The sequence below is a fragment of the Bos grunniens genome, chromosome 8 (genome assembly GCF_055505025.1).
Source record: "Bos grunniens cultivar Pamir isolate PY7600 chromosome 8, Bosgru_T2T1.0, whole genome shotgun sequence".
Taxonomy (NCBI): Eukaryota; Metazoa; Chordata; class Mammalia; order Artiodactyla; family Bovidae; genus Bos; species Bos grunniens.
Genome location: NC_141172.1, coordinates 24,378,191 through 24,403,659, shown reverse-complemented (window position 1 = coordinate 24,403,659; position 25,469 = coordinate 24,378,191). Strand labels below are relative to the sequence as shown.

The 25,469-nt window shown below is 41.1% G+C and overlaps 1 protein-coding gene across 13 annotated transcripts in view; it reads left to right on the top strand.

The window, feature by feature from the left end:
• Positions 1 to 25,469, top strand: part of ADAMTSL1 (ADAMTS like 1) — a 1,112,438-nt gene that overhangs the window by 630,099 nt on the left and 456,870 nt on the right. Inside the window, exon 1 of one of the 13 annotated variants that reach the window (XM_086414966.1) lies at positions 6,429 to 6,574. The exons of the other annotated variants lie outside the window; for them this stretch is intronic. The gene's annotated coding sequence lies outside the window, so the exon portion shown is untranslated. Of the gene's footprint in view, positions 1 to 6,428; positions 6,575 to 25,469 lie in introns of those variants that run through there. 13 annotated transcript variants of the gene reach the window in all.

The window sequence follows — 25,469 nt, the reverse complement described above, 5'->3', positions numbered from 1 at the left end:
ATGTGAGAGTTGGACTATAAGAAAAGCTGAGTGCCAAAGAATTGATGCTTTTGAACTGTGATATTGGAAAAGACTCTTGAGAGTCCCTTGGACTGCAAGGAGATCCAACCAGTCCATCCTAAAGGAAATCAGTCCTGAATATTTATTGGAAGGACTGATGCTGAAGCTGAAACTCCAGTACTTTGGCCACCTGATGTGAAGAACTGAGTCATTTGATAAGACCCTGATGCTGGGAAAGATTGAAGGCGGGAGGAGAAGGGGATGACAGAGGATGAGATGGTTGGATGGCATCACTGACTCGATGGACATGAGGTTGAGTAAGCTCTGGGAGTTGATTGACAGGGAAGCCTGGCATGCTGCAGTCTATGGGGTCACAAAGAGTTGGACACCACTAAATGACTGAACTGAACTGAACTGCCATGTCCCTATGACCAGCCCCAACCTGCCTTAATCCAAGAGCAGCCTTCTTGCCCCTGGTTGTTTGCTAATTGGTAACTTCAATTTGACAGTGCTGGGACTCAAACCCAGTCCTCTGTGTCCATTTTAGAGGTCTAGATAATTTAAAGAGCTGATTTCCAGATTTTGGATGTCATAGGCCATTAAAATTTCAAAAGGAAATAAAATTATGTTTGCAAGTAGGCAGGAAATATGGAAAATAAAGTTTCTAATGTTTGAATTAAGTAAGGACATTAATAAAACAAAGTTCTAGCAGCTAAATTTCGTAAGTTAAATAATAATAGTTACTACTACAGGGAATGCTTGCTTTAGTGTGAGATGTACTTTTCATATATTAAATTATCTGATTGTCATAACAACATTAGGAATTCACTACAGTTACTTTTCCCATTTTGCAGATGAGGAAACTGAGGCACAGAGAGGTTAAATAACTTGCTTTAGGTCACTCAGCTATCAGTGGCAGAGTGCAGCTTCAAACACAAGGACAGTTCACTCTTGTCCTAACAATACTATTTTGTGTCATCATCAGTGGAAGAAATGAAAGATTATTTGAATAAGCCCCAAGTTCCAAGTATATAATTGCAGAAGAGAAACTAAACACATTTAGTTCTATGGAAATCTAACCAGGGCCCTTATCACTCTCCTTATTTTTCATACCAGTGAAAAACTTCATTAGACTGACCTGCTCTAAGCCAGATGCTTTCCTTGGAACACAGAGATGAATGAGACACAGGAAGCTCACAGATGCTAAACAAAGTTTTAAAAGGATAACAGACTGAGGCTGAGTGGAGGATAAAAGATGGTATGGGCGCAGGGATCTGGCATTTATAGTCTTCAGTGCTCCAGTCTGTGTGCTAGGCAGAAAATCACTCTGACTTGAAGTGGATCAGTGAGAGTGACTTAAAAGACATTTAAAGTGAGTCGTGGGATGGGACTTCCCTTGTGCTTCACTGACTCCCTGCTTGCATTGCAGGGGCTGCAGGTCCAATCTCTGGTCAGGGAACTAAGATCCCACATGCCACAAGGTACAGCCAAACAAACAAAAACAAAAAAGCTACTAAAGAAAGTCTTAGGAGATCAATAGAAGTTCAGCAGGTAGACAAGAGAGAGAAAGGGGCATTAGGCAGAGGGACCTGCGTGGGCCGAGGCACATTGGATGGAAAAAGGAAGTTGAGTCTAAGGAGCAGTGAGTGACTCCCAGTGGCTGAAACATAGCTGGCTTCTGCAAGGACTTGCATGCCATGCCCAGGAGCTTTGTCCCAGGATTGTGTTTTAGAAAGACAGCTATGCTGGCCACATGCAGAAGGCATGTGTGAAGGAGTAGATCATTTTATTCATGGCCTCCCTGTTCAAAATTGTGACCTATAGTCAAAGATTTTTTTTTCCTCCCTGTATTATAAAAGGACTTCCAGAGCAACAAACATCTCATTCTCTAAATCCTGAAGAATTCTCTGTCACTCTCTGAGGAAAGAGAACTCAGGTCCATCCTTTCTGAAGAGATTGCCACACTGCTGTGACTTAACCCTTTGTTCACTCTCAGTGAACCTTTCCAAACACATAGAGGCTATTTCAGAGGAGCACTCCTGCGCTTCTTGGAAAGCTTTATGATCCTCCCTTGTGTAACACAAAGGTCATCATGGGGAGTCATTTTTGTACTTCGGGGTAATTATTGTCATCCGAGATGGCAGTGTTGTCCTGTGTGTGGTTATTTATCTATTTTCTCACCGAACGGTGCCTCATTCAGCTCTTAAGATTCATGTCACAGTCATGAATCTTCCCACGGCAAGCCAGCAAATATCTCTTCCCCCTTTCTCGCAGTGCTCCGCATGATCTAAAATAGGCTCCACATGCGTAGTTCCCTTTGCAAGCAACTGAAACTCCAGTAAAAGATGTTACTTTCAGGGTCTAAATTTAAGTTAACTGCCCTGATGGAATAGTAATTGTAGTCTTCAGGAAAAAAAAAAATCAAACCATATCTGAAATTCATCAATTCATCATTTTGTAACATGACTGAAAAAAAAGAAAAAAAAACACACAAGTTTCATTAAAGAAAGTGTGAGTTAAATGTCACATAATTATATTCTTTCTATTTTTTCTTTATGAATACAATTGCTAAGGCGTCAGATTTTTCATCAGGCATTGGAATTCTGTGGGTATATCATTTCTTCTCCTAATTAGGAATAGTCTCCAATTTACTCAGCATTGGTACACAATTGATTATAGCTTGGCCTCACCTCATAAAGTAGATTTGCTTTGGAACAGCATCAAACAGGTATTTATGTTTTAAATCATATGGTCCTTCTGACTTTAATTCTAATTTTCGACATTTACTACTTTTAAGTTCTTTCCTCCTTCCCCCAACTTGAATGCAAACAGCCCAGAAGTCTTGTCCTACTTAGCAAAGGGCGGAAATGTGATTTTTCACTGTTTTTCCATGTGCCAGGTACTCTGCTACTTGTTTCTATATGTCATCTCAGATATGTCTTACCACCTCTTTTATAGATAAGAAAACTGAGCACTAAAACCTAAATGGTAGTCTGAATTCCTCTACTTTAGTGTACGTGGACTCAATTCTTATAGCAAACAAATTACATTAAAATATGCAGCACAGACTCTTTTCCCTGTTGTTGGAACTATGTTATTTGGACTCTGTCAGCAGGAACCTCCCCAACTTGCTGAGTGACTTCCATGGTTTCAGCACCAAGTTTATTAGAGTTCACCGCTTGTACCGTATTTCATCAACCCTAAGATAACACAACTTTTTTCTGATTTCAGAAACTTTGCGTCTTATTTTTGATAGCAGGTCACAGTTTAATGGGTTTGTCTTTTTCTTCTTAATGGTACATAAAATAGTGTGACTTCAATCTGTGGCGTCTTTGGAATCAGTGGTTTAGTGGACCAGGGTCTTTCCAGTATCTCATTGATGGGAGCGAAGCTTGAGATTCAGTTACGGAAATAGAATTACAGACCCCACCCCCTTCCTGTTCGCAGTCTTCCGAGGCAGATGGCTCCGGTCTTTGCGTGCTAGTCTGAGACACTGAGAGTTTGTACCCTGAACTCAACTTAACTTCCATCCTGTAAAAAGGTCAAAGCCCTCTTACTGAAGATCTCTTTTCTTCTTCATCTAAATGTACCTCAGTTTTCTTATCTGTAAGCAATATAGTATTAGTATAATGCAGTGGCTGCTAATCTTTGCTCAATATCAGAATCAGCTGAGCACTTGTTAAAATTTAGAAGGCCCAGGCTACTCCTACTTCAGTGGACCTGAGCCTCTGTCTATGTATTTTTAGCTCTCCAGGTGATTCTGGTAAACATGAGTGTGAAACTCACTGGTGTAGTGTTGAGAGCAGGAACTCTTGAGGCCAATTGCCTGCTTGGACTCAAATCCTGGCTCCACCAGTACAACCTTTCTATTATTTTGTGTCTCAGTTTCCATGTCTGTGAAACAAGGACCAACGATAGCATCACCTCAAAGGATTACTGTGAAATTTAATCAAATGACCCATGCAACCTACTTAGCCAATACCTAACACATGTAGCAAGTGCCCAATAAACATCAGAAGGTATCAATACTCCCTTCCTACAAGGCTGAAGTTTTCTATCTCTTTCTGAGAAAATGATCTTTTATCTTTTCCTTGATTCAAAGCCTCTGACCGCTTTACCTGGTAACTTGAGTCCTCCCATGTAATCTCAAAGAAAGGGGCTGAGAAGGAAAGCTAGGATTTCTTTTTAATGAACAAGAGGAGGTCTGGAGTCTGTTGAAACCAGGGAATATAAAACAGAACAAGGATAAAGTTTGGTTGAAAAAATCCAAACTGTGATTTCACTTGTAAATGCTTATCAGGAGGATTATAATTCAGGGTTCTATCCATCTCCTGGGAGAAGGCAATGGCACCCCACTCCAGTACTCTTGCCTGGAAAATCCCATGGATGGAGGAGCCTGGTAGGCTGCAGTCCATGGGGTTGCTAAGAGTCGGACATGACTGAGTGACTTCACTTTCACTTTTTCACTTTCATGCCTTGGAGAAGGAAATGGCAACCCACTCCAGTGTTCTTGCCTGGAGAATCCCAGAGGCAGGAGAGCCTCATGGGCTGACGTCTATGGGGTCACACAGTCGGACATGACTGAAGTGACTTAGCAGCAGCAGCAGCAGCAGCAGCAGCATCCCTGTCCTACAACCAAATCACCCTAGGAACTGAGAACTAAAAATGTCTGGGCAGCCTCTATCTCCTAGCCACAGGAGATTCACATCAGGTGGTCTGGGTTCAGGTCCAGAAATGGCAATTTTTCTTGAACTCCCAGGTGATTTGAATATGCAATCAATTGATAGCCACTTATCCAATTGAATATTTAAAAGATTCTAAACATCTCTCACCTGTTAGGGGATTGTCTCTTAGTTAAAGATACAGAACACTCTCTACCTCAAAAAAAAAAAGAACAAAACTTAGGAGCCCAAAATACATTGTACCAGTTCCAATAACTCATATTTGATGTGAATGCACTTTTTAAATTGTAAGTGTGCTTTGGCCACTTGATGCAAAGAGCCAACTCAGAAAAGACCCTGATTCTGGGAAGGATTGAAGGCAGGAGGAGAAGGGGACAACAGAGGTCGAGATGATTGGATGGCATCTCTGTCTCAATGGACGTGAGTTTGAGTAAACTCCAGGAGTTGGTGATGGACAGGAAAGCCTGGTTTGCTGCAGTCCATGGGGTTGCAAAGAGTTGGACACAATTGAGCAACTGCACAACAACATGTATGTGTATGTGAGAGAGAGACAAAAACAGAAAGGGAGGATTGTGATGCATAATGAGAAGACAATTTTCCTATTATGTTAGGTAGCATGCACAAAGAGGCCTGGAACTCTTCCAGTTAATAGGATGTGGTGTAATCTGAAGTCTAATCTATCAGCCATTTGAATGCATAAACTTTTTATTTGAAAATAGGAACCATGCACATTTTGTACAAGATAGAAATTAGAACCTTTCTGAGCCTGATATGAAGAAACAAAATAAAACAAAACAGATACTCTGAAGGTATCCAGTCTTCTGCCTTTACTAGTCAACTGAACTTTTCTCTATGTTTTTTCTGGATGGCCACTGTAATTGATTAAGTATTCAGTCTTATGTCTCCCAGCTTTCCTTGAACAGCCAAATTTAATATCTGTTCAGATGACTGACTTACTCTTATTCACTGTTCTCCCCACTTACTTAATTAGCCATAAAGGGATTCTAAGGGCTTCCCTGGTGGCTCAGTCAGTGAAGAATCCACCTGCAGTGCGGGAGACCTGGGTTCGATCCCTGAGTTAGGAAGATTCCCTGGAGGCGGGCATGGCAACCCACTCCAGTATTCTTGCCTGGAGAATCCTATAGACAGAGGAGCCTGGCAGGCTATAGTCCATGTGATCACAAAGAGTCGGATACAACTGAGTGACTAAGCACGAAAAGATTCTAAACAGAGAATCTAAACAGAGAATTCTAAACAGAGGAACCGATCTGCCAGACTAGAAGCAGACTGAGGTATCAATTGTGTCTTATATAGCTGATAGTAAGAAGAGTCCAGTTTAGGGCACCAGAAAGTAGAATGGAAAAGGGCGGGGGGTGGAAAGGAGACACATCATAAAAGTAAATTCTTGGTATAGGGTACAGGCAGTTGTTTGGATTTGTGTGTATGGATAGATGGCTTGGGCTGGGGTGAGATGGAGGATGGAGAAGCTGAAGGGAGATGTTTTATAGAAAAGCTGATATATTTGTCACTGGATTAAGAAAAGAATTGCTAAAGGACGGATTGGGACCCAAATGTTGTGTTTGGTTTTGGACTTGTTGAGTTTAAGGTATTAAGGAGGCATCCAGTTGAGTGGAAACAGAAGCTTGGAGATTGAGGTAGATATGTATTTGTCTCCCATCTACAAAAGAGAAGTTTGCAAGCTAGGGAATGTGGGTGAGATCAACAGAGGGTAGAAGGAAGAGCAGGGGCCCAAGCAAAGAACCTTGGGGATTCCGGCATTTACTAGTCAGGATGAGTGAGAAAAGGCAGGGAGGAACTGGCCAGGAGTTGCTGCCAAAGAAGCCAAAGGAGCATGTCCCACAAGAAGTTCGGGGGGAAGGTCCTCGGATGTGGTAAGTTACAGGATCCTGATGAATTTCAGAGGAGCCATGTCACTCAGTGGCAGGGCTGCAGCCAGATGATGAAGTGTTAAAGAATTTGGGGATATTGAGTAAGTGGGTGCTGTGGGTGTGGTTTAGCCTTTTGAGAAGTTTAGAAGTGAAAGAAAAGGAGGCAGAAAACAATTTAGCTCTCACCACTAACAAAGTGGAAAGTAAAGGCAGGAAAGCACAAAGCTGGTGAGATAAAAGTGAGCTTGTTTTAATAAAAAGAGGAGAAAGTGCTTTCTGTATTTCGTCTTAATAGCTCAAAGAATGCTGATAGCAGCCGTGTGTGAAATTGATTTCTGAGGCCCAGCACCGGAGACAGAGAGGCTATGAGGCCAGTGGGGTAGTAAACCATGATTTAGCACCTTCACTTTCTCTACTTATTACAAAACAGGCTTTAAAAAGATGCCTGTGGTGCATCTCAGCAATCTTGATTTTGTCTGTGGCCAAGATCCATTTTAATATATTCCTGAGGCATTTTAGTGATTGTAACATTACTTGAAGTATCAGCCCATTAATTTTTCACATTACTAACCATGGTTAATGCAATGAATATAAATACTATCCCTACCATTAAATAACATTAAATGATACTAAGGGAAAAAGAATTCCTCTTCCTGAAAACCAAACAATGACATAGTCAAAACACTTGCACATTGAAAGCAAAAGTTAAGCTTTATGAATTCTTGGAGAAGCCGTATTTGCTTTTACTTAATCAAGCATTGAGGGTCAGAGACATGCTCATAAGAATCACAAAAACCATATTATGTTTCATATACTAATAAACATTTAAGAAAAGTTTTCACTAATGGCTCCTTGACATTGTCATTTAATTTACAAATGAATTAAAGACTATTTCTTCCCATATATACAATATTGAATGATATTTTTTTACTATGATTTCAAAATGCTATCAGTATAAGGAATTTAGCCAGCTTAAAAACATAAATACTTTTCATGAATTTGACTGGTAGATAGGGATAGCTGGTATGCTGCTGCTGCTAAGTCGCTTCAGTCCTGTCCGACTCTCTGCGACCCCATAGACGGCAGCCCACCAGGCTCCCCCATCCCTGGGATTCTCTAGGCAAGAACACTGGAGTGGGTTGCCACTTCCTTCTCCAATGCATGAAAGTGAAAAGTCAAAGTGAAGCCGCTCAGTTGTGTCCAACTCTTAGCGACCCCATGGACTGCAGCCTACCAGGCTCTTCCATCCATGGGATTTTCCAGGCAAGAGTACTGGAGTGGGGTGCCATTGCCTTCTCCAGATAGCTGGAATATACGCCTTTAATAATCAATATTATATTCCATCTCAGTGTAAGTAGATCTGTTTTGTTTACAAATAATAATGACAAATTATAATTGACCAAGTAAGACAAGTCCTTTTAGAAACCCTCAGTCTTTCTTGCAGTGATTTAAAATAAAGGACTTATTCTACAGTCTACTTTGTACAATATTAAAGAAAAATTGTAGGCTATTTGTGAAATACCTTATTTCACTAAAGAATGTCTACTCTGCTGTAGTTAAGACAAAAACGAAGGCAACTGGGACTCTCAACTGTTACTGATAAAGGACTTAATAATATGTTGAAAATGTATCAAGAAATCAATGTTTTTAAAAATAACCACTAGAATTTATATCAGTAGAGAACCACAGTAGCAATTTCTGTTTTGATACAAAATAAATGGTCATGAAAATTATTCACGTAGTCATTAGTAGAAACAACACAAAATGAAAAATCATTATTCTTTAACACTTGGATAGGAAATAAGTCAATAATGAAAATCATCACATAAAGCCAACTTTTATCTCACAATTTGGGAAATTTTTGCTTACAAGTACTTACTGATTTTTAAAGAATTAAGTAGTACATATTTATCAACAAAAATTTAGGATGTAATTTAGCATATTTTATTATTCAGGAATCACTAGGATTTGATAGAAGTTTTGGATGCTGATAATTGTATTATAAAGGAAGAGTCCTCGTTAGTGGTTATTTCAAAAATTACTTAGAATGATTGTTGCAGCTGATCATCTCTACTTGAATTTCACTTACCAATTTGGTTCTGTGAACATTTTCATATTTTAGAACTTTTATTTTTTAAGTAATTTTTATATCAACCCTGAGTTAAATAGAGCAAATATTCATGTCTTATGACCAGGTTAGAAAATTGATTTGTAAATATGCTTGAGATAAACTCATTTAGAATTGTAGACATTTTTATGGCTAAGAATGTTTCAGAAAGTATCTGGACAAAAACCCCACAATGGCCAAGTCCTGACCTCCAGCTTGTGTCCCTATTTAGAAGTTTTGCCATCAGTATTATCCATAAGTGTTCTCCGAAACATTTTAAAACTAAAGTTGCTCACAAAAATATAATTTAAACTGTACACATCCATTGAACACTGATCTCTGTATCAAGCCCTTTGTTAGAAATTAGGGGTGTCAAAGGGAATTCTCTGGCCACCCAGTTGCTAGGACTTCCCCTCCACTCCAGGGGGTATGGGTTCAATCCCTGGTTGGAGATCAAACTAAGATTCTGCATGCCCATGGTGTAACCAAAGAAATTAGGGGTGTCAAGCTGAATATCACATAGCCCTTATCTTCAAAAGCTCGTATCAGTATTTTGCCTCCATTAATTTCTTTTAATTTCTCTGTGATTTGGCTTTTTAGAATTATTTTACATGGAATCTAATGGAAATCTATTCTCCTCAGTCCAGAAACCTTACTTGAAAACTTGTATCAAAATTTGCTTCTATCAAATCATTTTTCCTAATTTAGCTAAACATTGAATTTTTCCGTCATCTATGGTTATATGTACTATACTCATTCTTCCATCAGTGAAAATACAATTCAATTGTTCTTTCTTACTTTTTTACTGGTAGAAGCCTGTGCCTTTAATCAAGGCAGGACTCCCTCATCCACCCATCTTCATTCCCTCATCATCCACAAAGCACAGTTCCCAAGTGTTGCAGATGGACTGACTGTTGTTTGCTCAGTGATGAGGACACTCTAGCAGATAGACATCTGGGAGTTGAATTAGACTAGATTAAGGCAAGATGTAACAGGTTAATCATCTTTCAGCTTCTAACATTTTGGGTAGATTTAAAGTTGGCATAAAAAGACATGTGAAGAAGCAGAAATGTGGTCATCTTTTTCTTTCATGAGTCAGATTCATTTTATTTCTCTTCCATTCCCTTATCTTCAGCTTCTGCTTATATATTTTACCCCCTCTGTCTTTAGAGAATCTGAATGTATATAAATGAGAGCAAAAGCTGACAGCTGTTATAAATTAAGCACTCAACTACAACTTGTCCTGGCCTGCCTTGCATTAATTATTCATTCAATGAATATGCACTGAGGCGAATTACATATCCTGAGTTCTAGGAGGCACTGGAGGTACAAAGGCGTATTCATTTTTTCCCTTATGAAACACACTGCCCATTTTTCAGGATAGATATATAAATAAGTAACAAATAAATAAATACAATACAATACAGTGTGTATATATAAATAAATACAGTACAGTGGCTGACAAATACTAAAATAGCCATGGGTATCAAGTCCTAGCAATATGTTCAGAGTAGATAGGAGAGACAGTGATTGATTCTACCTGGAGATGAGAGGACATTTCACCAGAAGATGGCATGGGAGCCACAGAAGCAGAAGTACACATGTCAAAGAAAAAAATGCAAGGAATATGGAGAGGAAGGCAATTGAGGCAACAGCAGGCTCATGAACAGAATATCAGAGATGCCCAAGCAGCATGTCTGATTGCAACAGTGCCTTGTCACTGGAGCGTTGGCATTCGTGATCAAGAGCAGCAAAGATAAGTCTAGACCGTTGGTTTAGGGTCAAGTTAGGAAGAGATTATGTGACACCCAAATAGTTTGGACTTTATCTTCTACCTTTGGTGACCGTGATAGAAGTTATGAATCCTCTCTCCAGAAGCATGATAATAATACGTATTCACCCAAAATGTCACGTACAGTTTCTGAGTCCTCACAGCCCATCTGGAACCCATTACTGGATGCTACCAGCTCTAGGCAGGCAGTGGAACCACAGAACCCTCTTAGGGAGGATACAGTTTAGCTTTGCATTCTGAAAAGGTAACTGGCAGCAGTGTGGAGGACAGGCTGGTGGGTGGAGAGGCTGAATGTAAAAAAAGTCAGATGGGAAGCCTATTGTGAAATACCAGCATGAAATGTTGACACCATAATTAAGGCAGTGAGAGTAAGGGTTGGAGAGGAGGGAAATGGAAGAGACATCTCAGAAATACAAGTGCCTGATCAAGTGTAGACAGTGGAGAACTGTCAAATGTTTTGTTGTTGTTTATCTTTATCTCACTTCCTCACTAGATTAGAAAGCCTCTAAATGGTGTTGTGCACCAAGCTGGACTCCAGACAGTCAGGAGAAGCAGAAACTTAAGCATTCAGGATTAGAATTTAAGAGTCATATGAAAGCAACAGGTCCCTTCGTGGGCCATGAGGCAGAGGGCTAAGGGGTAGTGGGCTCTGCTAATAGTTACTGGTCAACACTGAGAACCAAACAGGGAGCTGTGAAAATGGTACACATGGATGGGAGACAATCATTTCAAAGCAACAAGTCAACTTGCTGGTTGCCACTTGTGCCTTACTGGCACAGAGCATTGAGTCAGGCATTGACCTGAAGGCATGAATCTACAAGAAGCAGTTATGATGCTTCTGGATTTCTGGGATACCTGGTTGATTTGCTTTACATTGATGATGGAAAAGTATCATCAGGACCATAAAGTAGATCCTCAAAATGATTTACTGCCGAACTGCGAGACTCGGGAAACTCTGCCAGTTATTCTGTTGTAGCCATGCATTCTGGGAAACAAACTGACTCAGAAGGACAATATAGATAGTGGAGTGCAGTTTATTACACCAGTGGGCCCAAGGCAGAGTCTCCTCTTAGCCAAGGACCCTGACCAGTTTTTATGAAAACCTTATATACCCTAAGTGTACATGCCTAAACCCAACTCCCCAAATTCCCTGAAACTAGTCTGAACAAAGGAAAAGAAAGATACAATCAAAGTCAACCCGTGATTCATATGCCTTAAGCCTAGGTAGTTAGCAGTGGACAGTTATCAATAGGCCCGTGGTCATACCCCAATAAGCATAATAGAATTTATGATTCTATTTGGTTACACAGATAATTAGGGTATTCTTTTAGGCAACAGAGAGTTGAGGCATGAGCCCTGGGGCTCTTCCATCCAGGAGGCCTGATTTTCCAGTTGGAATGTCATTTCCTTAGATACTGGGCTTATAGCTCAAAGTCCACAGTCCGGCCCAAGATGGAGTCCTGCTTTCAAGATGGAGCCTGTTCTGTCTGTTTCCTCCTTCATTCCCCACTCTTGATGCTCTTAACTCATAGTATAAGTATCATTCATAGGGATATATTGTGCCCTGACTCTCCAACCTCCTATCTGGGAGAACAACATTAACCTTTGGGTTACAAAGTTCATAATACATTGTAAAATAAAGGGTTCACAAAGCAGAACTATCAAGGCAACTATAACAATGGTAAATATAGCTTTCCACCAATCACCCTTCACCCAAGATAGGACCGAAGTCCAAAAAGGAAGATTATCATCAGACATAACTTTTACCTGACCTTTCATGTCATCTAGAGTGGCTGATATATTGCCAGATATACCAGGAATATATACACAACATTCAACTTTAATTATAGCACAGGTCCCTCTTGGTACTGAAACTATGGTTAGTCTCAAGATGATACCAGCAAGTCCTTGTGGCAGTCGTTGATTGTAGAGCTTCATCTCTGTTTCTTCTTTAAGATGATCTTGGCTTCACGGAATCAGTGGGGTCCTTTTGTGTAGTCTGCTCGGCCTCCTCCGGGTCTGCGTGGTACGCTCTCTTCACCCTCCTGTGGTGGATCCAGAGGGTGACACCTGCAACCTTAACTGCAGTAGGGCTGGTTAGAACAACAGTATATGGACCCTTCCAGTGTGGGGCCAAGGAGTAGTGTTTCCAGTCCTTGACCACACCTGATCCCCAGGCACAAACTCGTGAGTCTGTTCCCCAAGAGGGAATGGCACCCTTTCTTGTACAAACTTAGTTACCTGATTTATTACCTTACCCAGTTGTTCCATCTGCTGTGAAATCTCATCTCCCCTTACCTGAGGCAAATTTGTTGACACCTGTTTTATTATGGGAGGGGGCCCCCATACACAATTTTGTACGGAGAAGAGCCATGGGACTGTGGGGTCATCCTGAGTCTGAGCAGAGCCATCGGAAGCAAGTCCACCCAGGAACAGTCAGTCTCTAAGATCCACTTGGAGAGTGTCTCTTTAAGTGTCTGGTTGGTTCCTTCCAGCATCCCAGAACTCTGGGGCCTATATGCTGTATGTAATTTCCACTTGATGTTTAAAGTTTTGCTTCCTTGTTATACTAAATCAGCTATGAAAGCCAGGCCATTATCCGATCCAATGCTGGTAGGAAATCCAAATCTGGGAACTATCTCCCTAAGCAGGCACCAGGCTACTTTTGATGCTCTTTCAGTCCAGGTAGGAAAAGCTTCTACCCATCCCGAGAACGTACATACTATGACCAGCAATTAATGGTAGTGTCGGTGAGGTTTTATTTCAGTGAAGTCCACTCCCAGGTGTTCAAAGGGCAGTGTGCCTTTTACCTGAATCCCTGGCGGTTTCTGTCTGTGCCAAGAGGCAGCATTGACCTATGAGCAGGCAGTGCAGTTCTGAGATTTTGTCCTGCATAGGGAAGAGAGGCGGGGAACCAAGAAATATTTTCCAATTCGCTCTTCCAGTTTCTCATGGCCTAGATGGATCGCTTGGTGTGTTTGGCTTACCAGAGTGGGTGCTGGCTCCTCTGGTACCAATAATTTGCCACTTGGCAATTCCCACCATCCCTTTTCAGTCTTGATGGCCCCTTCTGCTTTGGCTAGTTGCTTTTGGGCTTCAGTGTATTTTGGAGAGTCTAGCGTTAACTCAGGTAGCTCTGCCAATATGAGAGCTTTAATAGGGGCTTCACTTTTCACCTCCAAGCCCTCAGCTGCTTGTTTAGCGGTCTTATCTGCCAGTCTGTTCCCTGAGCCCAGGGGGTATCGTCTTTTTGACATCCTCAGTAGTGTATGACTGCAACCCTTTCTGGTTCCCAGCCAGCATCTACTAGGGTCTTAATTTCTTCCTTATTTTTAATATCTTTTTCACTCACTGTCAAAGGCCTCTCTCCTTATACAGAGCCCTGTAGTGTGGCAAAAGCACACCTGGAGTCTGTGTCAATGTTTGTCTTCTTACCTTTTGACAGCTGGAGGGCCTGGATTAGACCATATAGTTTGGCCTGTTGAGCGGACCAGTGTGATGGCAGAGAGCTAGCCTCAAAGATGGTTTCTTCCATGACTACTGCATATCTCGACAATCACTGTCCTTGTTACACCAGGCTGGTGCCATTGGTATACAGGACCAAATCTGGGTCCAGGACTGGCTGGTCTCTCAAGTCAGGGCTGCTGGCATATTTCCTTGCAATCATGTGAGGGCCCCCAGATTCAGGGCCTGACAAGGCTCAGTAGTAACATGGGGGTTCTCACATAACAGTCCCTGGTATTGAGTAATCCGGGATATTGATAGCCATTTATGGGGGTCCCCTCGCAGGACAGTGTTGACCTCATGTGGGACTTTTACAAACAAATCTTGGCCCAAGGTCAGCTTGGTTGCCTCCCGGACCAGTTAGGCAACTGCAGCAACTGCCCATAAGCATCCCAGCCACCCAGTGGCAACATTGTCCAGCTGATTAGAGATAAGTCATTGGTCTGTCCCATGTCCCTGTAATCTAGGACTACACTCCCATAGCCACCTTATCCTTTTCAGTCACGTAAAGAGTAAATGGCTAAGCAAGGTCTGGCAGGCACAAGGTGGGTACTGACGTTATTGTACCAGCTTTGAGTTCTATTACCAGTGGGACTTATTATGCATGCCTGGTGTTCGGGCGGGGCGGGGTGGGTGGTGTCTTCTGCCCAGACCTCAGGGAATTGTTGAGTTAACTCTCTCTCTCTCGACTGTTTAGCCTGTCCGGTTTCCTTGCCGGGAGATTGTGCAGCCTCCACTCATCTTGAGGATTTACTGAGAGGAAGAGTGAATAGGTGGTTGAGCCCACTCGAACAGTGGGTCTTTCGTGGGGAGAAAAACCCAGGTGGGGGCACTTGTGCCCCCAATTTAGACAGCAAGTCTCTTCCTAACAAAGGTACTGGGCATTCAGGGATGTATAAAAATTCATGAGTCACTTGGTATTCCCCTATCTGACATTTTCAGGGTAGGCTAGAGGTAGCTAGAGACAAAGGCTGCATTTATCACCGTTTGAGACCCAGCAGCCTCTGGCCGGGTCTATTGATGTATAAAGTCCACAGTCCGGCCAAGATGGAGTCCTGCTTTCAAGATGGAGCCTGTTCTGTCTGTTTCCTCCTTCAATTCAAGCTGCTACCTATAGCTACAGCTACAAGTTACAACTAGAGGTAAATGTTGAAGTCATGGAGATGTGATAATTGACAGAGCTGTTGCTTTTAAAAATGTGATCTTTGTTGTAGGTGTAGTGTTTTTGACAAAATGTATCTCCCAGTGTGGAGGAGGGTGGGTAGTGGCAAATATCTGAACTGGAGAAAAGAATAAAGTCCCAGAACTTGAAACTACTATGAAATTTTAAGTAATTAGAAATGTCTCTCTCTCTACCCCTACCCCACCCCACTCCTGTGCTTATCGCATATCCTATGTATGTTTTTAAGAAACATGACAAGTAAACAAGCAGTCTCCTTTTTAAAACAAGACATACTTCCAAAGCCTTTTATCCTCTTAATTATTTGTCCACATCTGTAACATTTTCTTCTAAAAAGCATTTGTTGTTCCCTGGCTAAGTTGTGTCTGGTTCTCTGCGACCCCAGGACTGGAGCATGTCAGGCTTCCCTGTCTTTCACTATTTCCCAGGGTTTGCTCAAACTCCTGTCCATTGAGTCGGTGATTCAATCAAACCACATCATCCTCTGCAGCCCTCTTCTCCTTTTGCTTTCAATCTAAATGGCATGATCGGAATTATTGCAAAGCTAACTATCAGTTCAGTTCAGTTCAGTTTCGTCGCTCAGTCGTGTCCTACTCTTTGTGACCTCATGAATCGCAGCACGCCAGGCCTCCCTGTCCATCACCAACTCCCGGAGTTCACTCAGACTCACATCCATCGAGTCAGTGCTGCCATCCAGCCATCTCATCCTCTGTTGTCCCCTTCTCCTCCTGCCCCCAGTCCCTCCCAGCATCATGGTCTTTTCCAATGAGTCAGCTCTTCGCATGAGGTGCCCAAAGTACTGGAGTTTCAGCTTTAGCATCATTCCTTCCAAAGAAATCCCAGGGCTGATCTCCTTCAGAACGGACTGGTTGGATCTCTTTGCAGTCCAAGGGACTCTCAAGAGTCTTCTCCAAGACCACAGTTTAAAAGCATCAATTCTTCGGCGCTCAGCTTTCTTCACAGTCCAACTCTCACATCCATACATGACCACTGGAAAAACCATAGCCTTGACTAGACGAACCTTTGTTGGCAAAGTAATGTCTCTGCTTTTGAATATGCTATCTAGGTTGGTCATAACTTTCCTTCCAAGGAGTAAGCATCTTTTAATTTCATGGCTGCAGTCACCATCTGCAGTGATTTTGGAGCCCAGAAAAATAAAGTCAGACACTGTTTCCACTGTTTCCCCATCTATTTCTCAGGAAGTGATGGGACCGGATGCCATGATCTTAGTTTTCTGAATGTTGAGCTTTAAGCCAACTTTTTCACTCTCCTCTTTCACTTTCATCAAGAGGCTTTTTAGTTCCTCTTCACTTTCTGCCATAAGGGTGGTGTCATCTGCATATCTGAGGTTATTGATATTTCTCACGGCAATCTTGATTCCAGCTTGTGCTTCTTCCAGTCCAGCGTTTCTCGTGATGTACTCTGCATAGAAGTTAAATAAGCAGGGTGACAATATACAGCCTTGACGTACTCCTTTTCCTATTTGGAACCAGTCTGTTGTTCCATGTCCAGTTCTAACTGTTGCTTCCTGACCTGCATACAGATTTCTCAAGAGGCAGGTCAGGTGGTCTGGTATTCCCATCTCTTTCAGAATTTCCCACAGTTTATTGTGATCCACTTAGTCAAAGCTAACTATAGGTAGCTCAAAAATAGAAAGCATAAATCCCACCTTCAGGGAGTTTACACTCTAACTGGGAAGATCATTGTTATGTAAAATGATCATCCTAAAGAGCTACAAAGCCTTATTTTCAGTTTCATATATCCTGTACTAATTCTTACAAATTGATAATGCCAGGAAGGAACATCAAATAATTGCAGATTAAATAAAATTGAGGTAGTAAGAACCTATCATTCTAATATTTTTCTGGATAAAGGGAATTTAATATGAGCAAAAGTATAAAAAAAGAATGTAGAAAAAAAGAAAACATAATGTTGCATCAGAGAGAATGCTTTAGATTTCAATTCCAAACGTTCATCCCGCAATACCTGAATGGTGCTCGAGAGAGAAAGCACCAAATCACAAGCTTTGGAAAGGAGCATAAATTACACACCCAGAGTCCTCTGGAGCTTCCTTCAGAACCATTTCAGCAAATTTCCTTTCTTGGCTCAGATGGTACCATGGTTGACCAAGGAAGAGTTAGGGAAGTTCTCCTAAATCCAAAGGCTTGATTGTGGCAAGAAGTGAACTAGTCATTTCTTCCAGCTTCTCTATTATCAATTGTAGTTCAGGGTTTTTGTTCAGCAAACTTGAAGCCATATTAATTTATTAACATTCCAGTTTCTTCAAGGAGTCACAAAATGAGCTTCTTCTCTGTCAGGAATTCTTTTGCCATGATTCCAAACCCCAAACATGTGCTTTCCAGAGTCGTCGATGTTTCGTTCATTCTACAGATGTTTTGTAAATGCGTTTCAGCAAAACTTGCCAGTGCTGCAGAAAGTAGTTGTGGCTAATGCGAGTGTCAGCTTGGATGGAGCGCAGGTTAGATGAGATGGAAATGGAAACGGAAACTTCTGACTGGCTCACCAGGAAGTCAGGAATTCACAAAAAGAACAGAGAAGGAATTGCGTTTGACAGAGTGTTTCATATATGTCTATTTTGGGGAGTGGACGGGTGTGGACGCCCCAGAAGATAACTTGTCATTGTTTTCCTTGGTGCTTGTCCTATAGATTATTTTCCACTGGAGATTTTTCCTTCCTAAGTATAGAAAAAATAGCAACCAAGAAGAGCAGTTTCATTTTTTAGAACTCCAGGTAAAAGGCTTAAGTTTCACACTTGAGGTAAAGTAAAAGAAAGGCTTCAAAATATCCCTACAGTGCAAAGGCCAAGGAGGTTGCGACAGTCAGCACAAACAGGGGAACAGATGAATTTTTTTGTAAATTACTCCAGTTTCTACAGCATACAATCCTCCTATTGTCCAATTTTCCTTTGTGAAAGAAATGGAATTACCAGTTTCAGCCTTCTACTCCTAATTGAGCAGCCCCTAGGTTTAGGAGTTTGGCTGCCACAGTTGTTATTAAAAAGAAAATTATTACAGTGGAAAAAAGAAACCAGACTGACAGACTCTTTCTAGTAGAAAATCTCTTTAAAACTTCCAGACTTTCTCTCAGAGTGTGTGCCTGGAAGATTCATATACATATGCATACATATATATATATATATATGTGTGTATGTATGTGTATATATATACATTCACACATATATTTGTATCTGTGTATATACATAATCTACATACGTTTGTATGTATACGCCAATATACGCACATATATATATTTAGGTTTTCATCCAAACATTTGAAATCTCTCAGAAAAAAAAGATATATTAATATTTATGTTAATGTTCTATCAACACTACAACAAAACAGAGTCTTTCTATTTGTAAAGTTTATGCTTTTAAAGTAGTAGAAGCTGATAGTGATAGGATATTTTACCAGGTCGTTCCTTGAGATAAGCTGACTCGAAATGTTCCAAGACCAGTCACAAATATCCTGAATGCTAATCTTCGCTCACATCAGCAAATATTGATTTGAATTCGGCTGGCTGTGAAATTGTGTTCTGGTTGAGCCTCCCAAAGCGCCCAGAGGTTTCTCAGCAGTGTCTGAGATGAGCTGTAATCTAGCCTGGGCCTTGGATGGAATACAAACAAATCAAGTTACTCTCATTCTGAAATGGAAATCTTCCTGAAGCATTTGACATTGAGCAGAGGCAGGCTCTCATTTCCTAAAAAGTAATGAAGCTGTCTTAATTTCACCTCCAAGTTGTTATTTCTAGATTGGGAATGGATGCTGAGGACAAATTCATTTTTTTTAACAAGACACACAGCAACAGTAGTTCAGTAGTTCTTGTCATTCAATTTTTAAAACTCATGTACTGATAAATACTGTTTAAGATGGAAAGGAGGGTCAACATTTGAAGCCAGGCAGCACAAAAGATGGTCATATTATGGTTATAAAACCTGATGCCACCAAGTACTAGCTGTGTGACTTGGCAAGGGGAGAAGGGAGTGGAGTGAGCGGGGATGAGGAGGAGGAGCAGACAGTTGTGGCCTGACTGGAAAGATGAAATAATTAATACTAACATGCTAGAAACTACACTAGGCACCTTACATATCATTTCCCAGTTAATTTTCAACATCACCCTTGGAAGAGCAGCATTAATATTCCCATTTCACAGATGGGTCAAACTGAGACTCAAAGAGATCTGAAAAGGGCTCACACCCAAGCCTGGGCTGTTTCTCCTGCACCATTATTCAAACTGCTCAACTTCTCTGACTCTCAATTTTTTTTATTGGTAAAATAGGAAAAATGTTCCAACTTGACATGGCTCTTCGCAAATATTAAATATGATAATTTGCGTAAATTCTAGCATACTTCCCAAACCCCAGCATTTCTCCCTTCCAGCCCCTACCCAGGTGTAGGTGTAGTTAAGTGCCTCGCAGCAGTATGAAAGGGGTGCCTCTGTGTGTGCATGCCTGGACCCAGTGAAAGGAAAAGGAGAGGTACCCAGAAGTCCTGCTGTGGCCTGGATAGCTTTTCCACCCTGTTATAGAATGGACTTTTCTCCTCAGTAGCAAGGGACAGGCTTCATGCAGTGGCCTCTGAAAGATCATGCACTGTGTCACTGGCAGTTCATCATATCCCCCAGCAGTGCAGCTGTGATAAGAACCAGATGATCTGAATTTCCTCAGCAAAGCCAGCAGCAAATATCTGGGAAGGTGCATGCCTCAGTATCCATCCATACATGCTGCTCTTTAAGAAAGTACATCAAAAAGCTAATGGACTTTTACAAGAGCCCAGTTACTGCTTAGCGTCTGTAAGCTCTCAGGAGCAGAGCATCACAACCCTGACCACGTACAGTTGGCAGCAGAACGCGTATTCCAAGTTGTTAAAGAAGCCAAGGATTAGATAAGATTTATAGGAACCTAATGGAGGGGGAGCTAAAAATGAAGTCTGCAGATTTGTTTCCAAAGCTTGGTACATGAACGGGACGTTCCTGTGTATAGACTGCTCCACTTTGCATGGGCACCCTGCAGGAAAAATGGTTCTCTCATCACTGGAGGAGTCGCCCCCCCTTTTTAATTTTGAGGTGTGTGACATCCATTTAGTACAGTCACATACACAGATCCAGATGGCTTAAGCTAAATGCTCTCTGTCTGGGAGAAGAGGAAAACCAGACATTCAGGTGGTTCCTCACTGATCTTGAAAGAGTAAGAACCACTCTTCCAATTGGTCCTGTTACCCACTTTGCTACTTTTGAGACTCTGTTGGTGTCTGAAAAACACTTTGCTTATAATATAACTTCATCTGTTATATGACTTCAATTTTACAAAAAACCTATCATCCATTTCCTCAGCACCTACTTTTGTTTTCATTTTGTTCTGTATAGCTTGACCTCTTCTTAAAACATTTGGAAAAAATATTTTCCAAATGCCACATCTATATGTGTGTGTGTCTCAGAGCAAATATAACTCTTAAGTCTTCTTATTGCTAATTTGTGCTTCATCCTACAATACCTTCCCTAAGTCCTTGAACCTGTCCAGCTTCCAGTAGAGGAAGGTTCTGGATAAGGAGGTACATAGAAGGTAATGTCTATTGGACTATGAGGTACAGGGAAACTATTTCTTCATGAGATTACTCTAAGTGTATAACTACTTATAGCTGTCACATTGAAACTTGTTCACCTGAGACTGGGATGTTGAAGTTGCCTCTGAAATTAGGCACAAAATTATCAGATGAAAACCACGTTTAGGTAAGTCAATGATGGCGAGAAAATGACACCATTCTGAGGTTGATGGATTTAGAGATGTTCTTCTAATCTTTGAATATTCCTTCAGTTCAGTTCAATTCAGTTGCTCAGTTGTGTCTGACTCTTTGTGACCCCATGGACTGTGGCACGCAAGGCCTCCCTGTCCATCACCAACTCCTGGAGTTTACTCAAACTCATGTTCATCAAGTCACTGATGCCATCTAATCATCTCATTCTCTGTCGTTCCCTTCTCCTGCCCTCAATCTTTCCCAGCATCAGAGTCTTTTCAAATGAGTCAGTTCTTCACATCAGGTGGCCAAAGTATTGGAGTTTCAGCTTCAACATCAGTCCTTCCAATGAATATTCAGGGCTGATTTCCTTTAGGATGGACTCAATTTCCTTGCTGTCCAAGGGACTCTCAAGAATCTTCTCCAACATTACAGTTCAAAGCATCAATTTTTCAGGACTCAGCTTTCTTTATAGTATAGCTCTTACATCCATACATGACTACTGGAAAAACCATAGCTTTGACTAGATGGACCTTTGTTGGCAATGTGATATCTCTGCTTTTTAATATGCTGTCTAGCTTGGTCATAACTTTTCTTCCAAGGAGCAAGTGTCTTAATTTTATGGCTGCAATCACCATCTGCAGTGATTTTGGAGCCCCCAAAATAAAGTCTATTTAAACATTTCCACTGTTGCCCCATCTATTTTTCATGAAGTGATGGGACCAGATGCCATGATCTTAGTTTTCTGAATGTTGAGTTTTAAGCCAACTTTTTCACTCTCTTCTTTCGCTTTCATCAAGAGGCTCTTTAGTTCTTCACTTTCTGCCATAAGGGTGGTATCATCTGTATATCTGAGGTTATTGATATTTCTCCTGGCAATCTTGATTCCAGCTTGTGCTTCATCCAGTCCAGCATTTCTCATGATGTACCCTGCATATAAGTTAAATAAGCAGGGTGACAATGTACAGCTTTGATGTACTCCTTTCCAAATTTGGAACCAGTCTATTGCTTCATGTCTAGTTCTAACTGTTGCTTCCTGACCTGCATACAAATTTCTCAAGAGGCAGGTCAGGTGGTCTGGTATTCCCATCTCTTTCAGAGTTTTCCACAGTTTGCTGTGATCCACACAGTCAAAGGCTTTGGCACAGTTAGTAAAGCAGAAATAGATGTATTTCTGGAACTCTCTTGCTTTTTCAATGATTCAGTGGATGTTGGCAATTTGATCTCTGGTTCCTCTGCCTTTTCTAAATCCAGCTTGAACATCTGGAAGTTCATAGTTAGTGTACTGTTGAAGCCTGGCTTGGAGGATTTTGAACGTTACTTTGCTAGTGTGTGAGATGAGTGGTAGTTTGAGCATTCTTTGGCCTTGCCTTTCTTTGGGATTGGAATGAAACTGACTTTTTCCAGTCCCGTGGCCACTGCTGAGTTTTCCAAATTTGCTGGCATATTGAGTGCAACACTTTAACAGCATCATCTTTTAGGATTTGAAATAACTAGGAGGTATATAATGGTACCTCCTAGCTATTTCAAAAGCAGAGACATTAATTTGCCAACAAAGGTTCGTCTAGTTAAGGCTATGGTTTTTCCTGTGGTCATGTATGGATGTGAGAGTTGGACTGTGAAGAAGGCTGAACGCCGAAGAATTGATGCTTTTGAACTGTGGTGTTGGAGAAGACTCTTGAGAGTCCCTTGGACTGCAAGGAGATCCAACCAGTCCATTCTGAAGGAGATCAGCCCTGGGATTTCTTTGGAAGGAATGATGCTAAAGCTGAAACTCCAGTACTTTGGCCACCTCACGCGAAGAGTCAACTCATTGGAAAAGACTCTGATGCTGGGAGGGATTGTGGGCAGGAGGAGAAGGGGACGACAGAGGATGAGATGGCTGGATGGCATCACTGAGTCGATGGGCGTGAGTCTGAGTGAACTCCGGGAGTTGGTGATGGACAGGGAGGCCTGGCATGCTGTGATTCATGGGGTCGCAAAGAGTCGGACACAACTGAGCGACTGATCTGATCTGATCTGATCTGATCTGATATAATGGTATCAGTCACAGACTATATTCCATGGAATTGGCATGTATAGAGGCTTAGAGACACTTAACTGACCAGGAGCAAGGATAGATGGAACTAGGAAGCTGATGGCTGAGTTTTCTAACAGGAAAGTACAGTTGACCCTTAAACAACACAGGTTTGAACTGCACAGGTCCACTTATGTTGAAAATAGTAAGTAGAATAGTAGTACATGGCCTGTGAATGTGGAGGAACTGCAAGGAGAGAGTGCAAGCCATAAATTATACTAGATTTTTGATTGAGTGCAGGGCTGGCACCCTTCACCTCTGAGTGTTAAAAGATCGACTGTAGTTGATTTAAGAGTCATCAACAGTGCTACATTAAAAGGTCATCATGTAGCACCAAAGATCTGGAAATAGCTAGACTTTGTCTAAATTGAATAACTCAAGGGAAGTATTCAATTTCTATAGGATTATAGACCCAAGACTCAGGCCTTTCTTCTCTCAATGTTCACTAGATTTCTAAAATGTCAGGTACCAGTTATTCATTCTAACCATCTAAGGACTATATAGAAAAATAAGTGCTACACTAAGAAGGAGATTTATAATAGACTTTCCCCTCAAGTTCAATATCAGATGCAGTTTTGACCTTTCCTGATAAATCTATTGGTAAAACCTTGGCTTACATATAGAATTTAATGGCTGCTCTTTAGTTTACTGTCAATCAGTAGCTAAAGATCATCCTTTCACCTGATACTGTCACTGAAATTTCCAGCAGTGGTCAGGAATAATCTCTTGATCACTCTGTTTCCATAGCATTCATGGCCTTGTTTCTGAGACACTGCCGTTAAAATATTAGGTTCAAGTGACGGAAATAAAATCGAGAAACATTTCTTGGAATGTAGGGGGAAATGCTTAGATTTTTGGTTTCAGAAACAATCAGCATTGCTTGCTGGCAACTCATTATTCCTGTTTTCTTCTGCCTCAGTTTTTCTTCCAAGATGCAATTCAGAGTTTATGGTTTTTAAAACATGCTACCACCGTGAAGTGAAGAATGCACATTCCACAATGAGAGGAATAATCAAAAATCTCACCTGGATAAGCATAAAAGTTATTTATCACAAAAGCTTTCTTAACAACTGTAATAGGCAAATGCTTCTAGGTCTTAAGTGACCTGCAAGGCATTGCTGAAATGTCATTTATGGTTATAGATGTAAAAATTTGGCACAGTTAAAGAAGAGGAAAATTACTTTCTCTGACATTAATCATGAATTCAGTTGAAATGAATTATGTTTATCCTGCTGGTTAAAAAAAAGCTTGGAGTTTGTTCCAGTTTGAAGAATAGGTCTGTGACTTGCTTCTGGACTAGCATGCAATCTCCTTCAAAGAAACGTGGACACTGATATGTCTAGTTGTGCTGAAACTTGTAGCCGGTGATGAGGTAAGATGTTTGGTCAGTGAGCCCTCACCTTAGAGCCATTTTAGTGCCTCTCCAGACAAGGCACTGTTTTGCCAAAAGTTTTACTTTTGTTTTAAGTTCGAAGGATTCATTAACAAAAGAAACCACTCATCACACACAGTAAACAGTTTCGGTATTTAATAGAGGGTTGTTTGACTTAATTTCAATATGCAATCATTAAAAGAGGAATAGAAACAACAGAGAAAAGTAACAGCACATTCATCACCAAATTGGGCTAATCAACATCCAGACTTAAAGAGTGCCGAGAAGTCCCTTGATAACAGCAGTCTGGAGCCCCAGTTGGGAAAAGGTCCTGGGTCGTGTGTCCACCCCATGGGTGATGACCTCAGATTGCAGTTTTGGGGACTCCTGCTCAGGCCATGAACGGATATCATCAGTTTCCAAGAAAAACGCAGCTCTGTTTTGTTTTTTGGGGTTTTTTTGTTTTTTTTTTTTTTTACTTTTACAATGCTGTTTCACCTGTGAGTCACAACATTTCATTAGATTCCGGGGTGGGGATAGGGGGTTGGCCAGACCTCTAGGGGCTCAAGAATTCTAAGGCCACTCCCTTTTGTGCTTGCAGACAGGCATGGAATCCAGGCAGTGTCCATGCAGGTCAGAAGCAGGTCAGAGGTCTGTTTCTTCTGAAACCTGAACAAAACTTTCTCCATTTTAATTTCCCTAACAGTTGGCCTGTTAGGCTGAAGAGCATAAGAATATGGCAAAATAACATGAGCGGTCTTTTTTAAATCTGTAAGTCAAATAACAATTCCAGATGGTCAATAGAAATAAAGTGATCAAAGAAACAAGTAATGTATCAAACAATGCAGAAAACAATGTTCAGCAGTATGGGATTTAGTAAAGAAAACACCCACCATGAATGAGAAGTATGTTTTTGTACATCAACTCTCACATCCATTAACTTATTGGCAGGAATAGTAGTAACAAGAGTATTCTATCAAGGAATGTTTATCTATGAAATTTTGTAACTGATTCCTTGCAAAATCTTACATAAATGTTCTAAGAGGAAGCTAATGTTGGGAACAGAAAGTATAGGTAATAACATCTGAGTTCTCATGTGGGGCAAAGTAATAGATG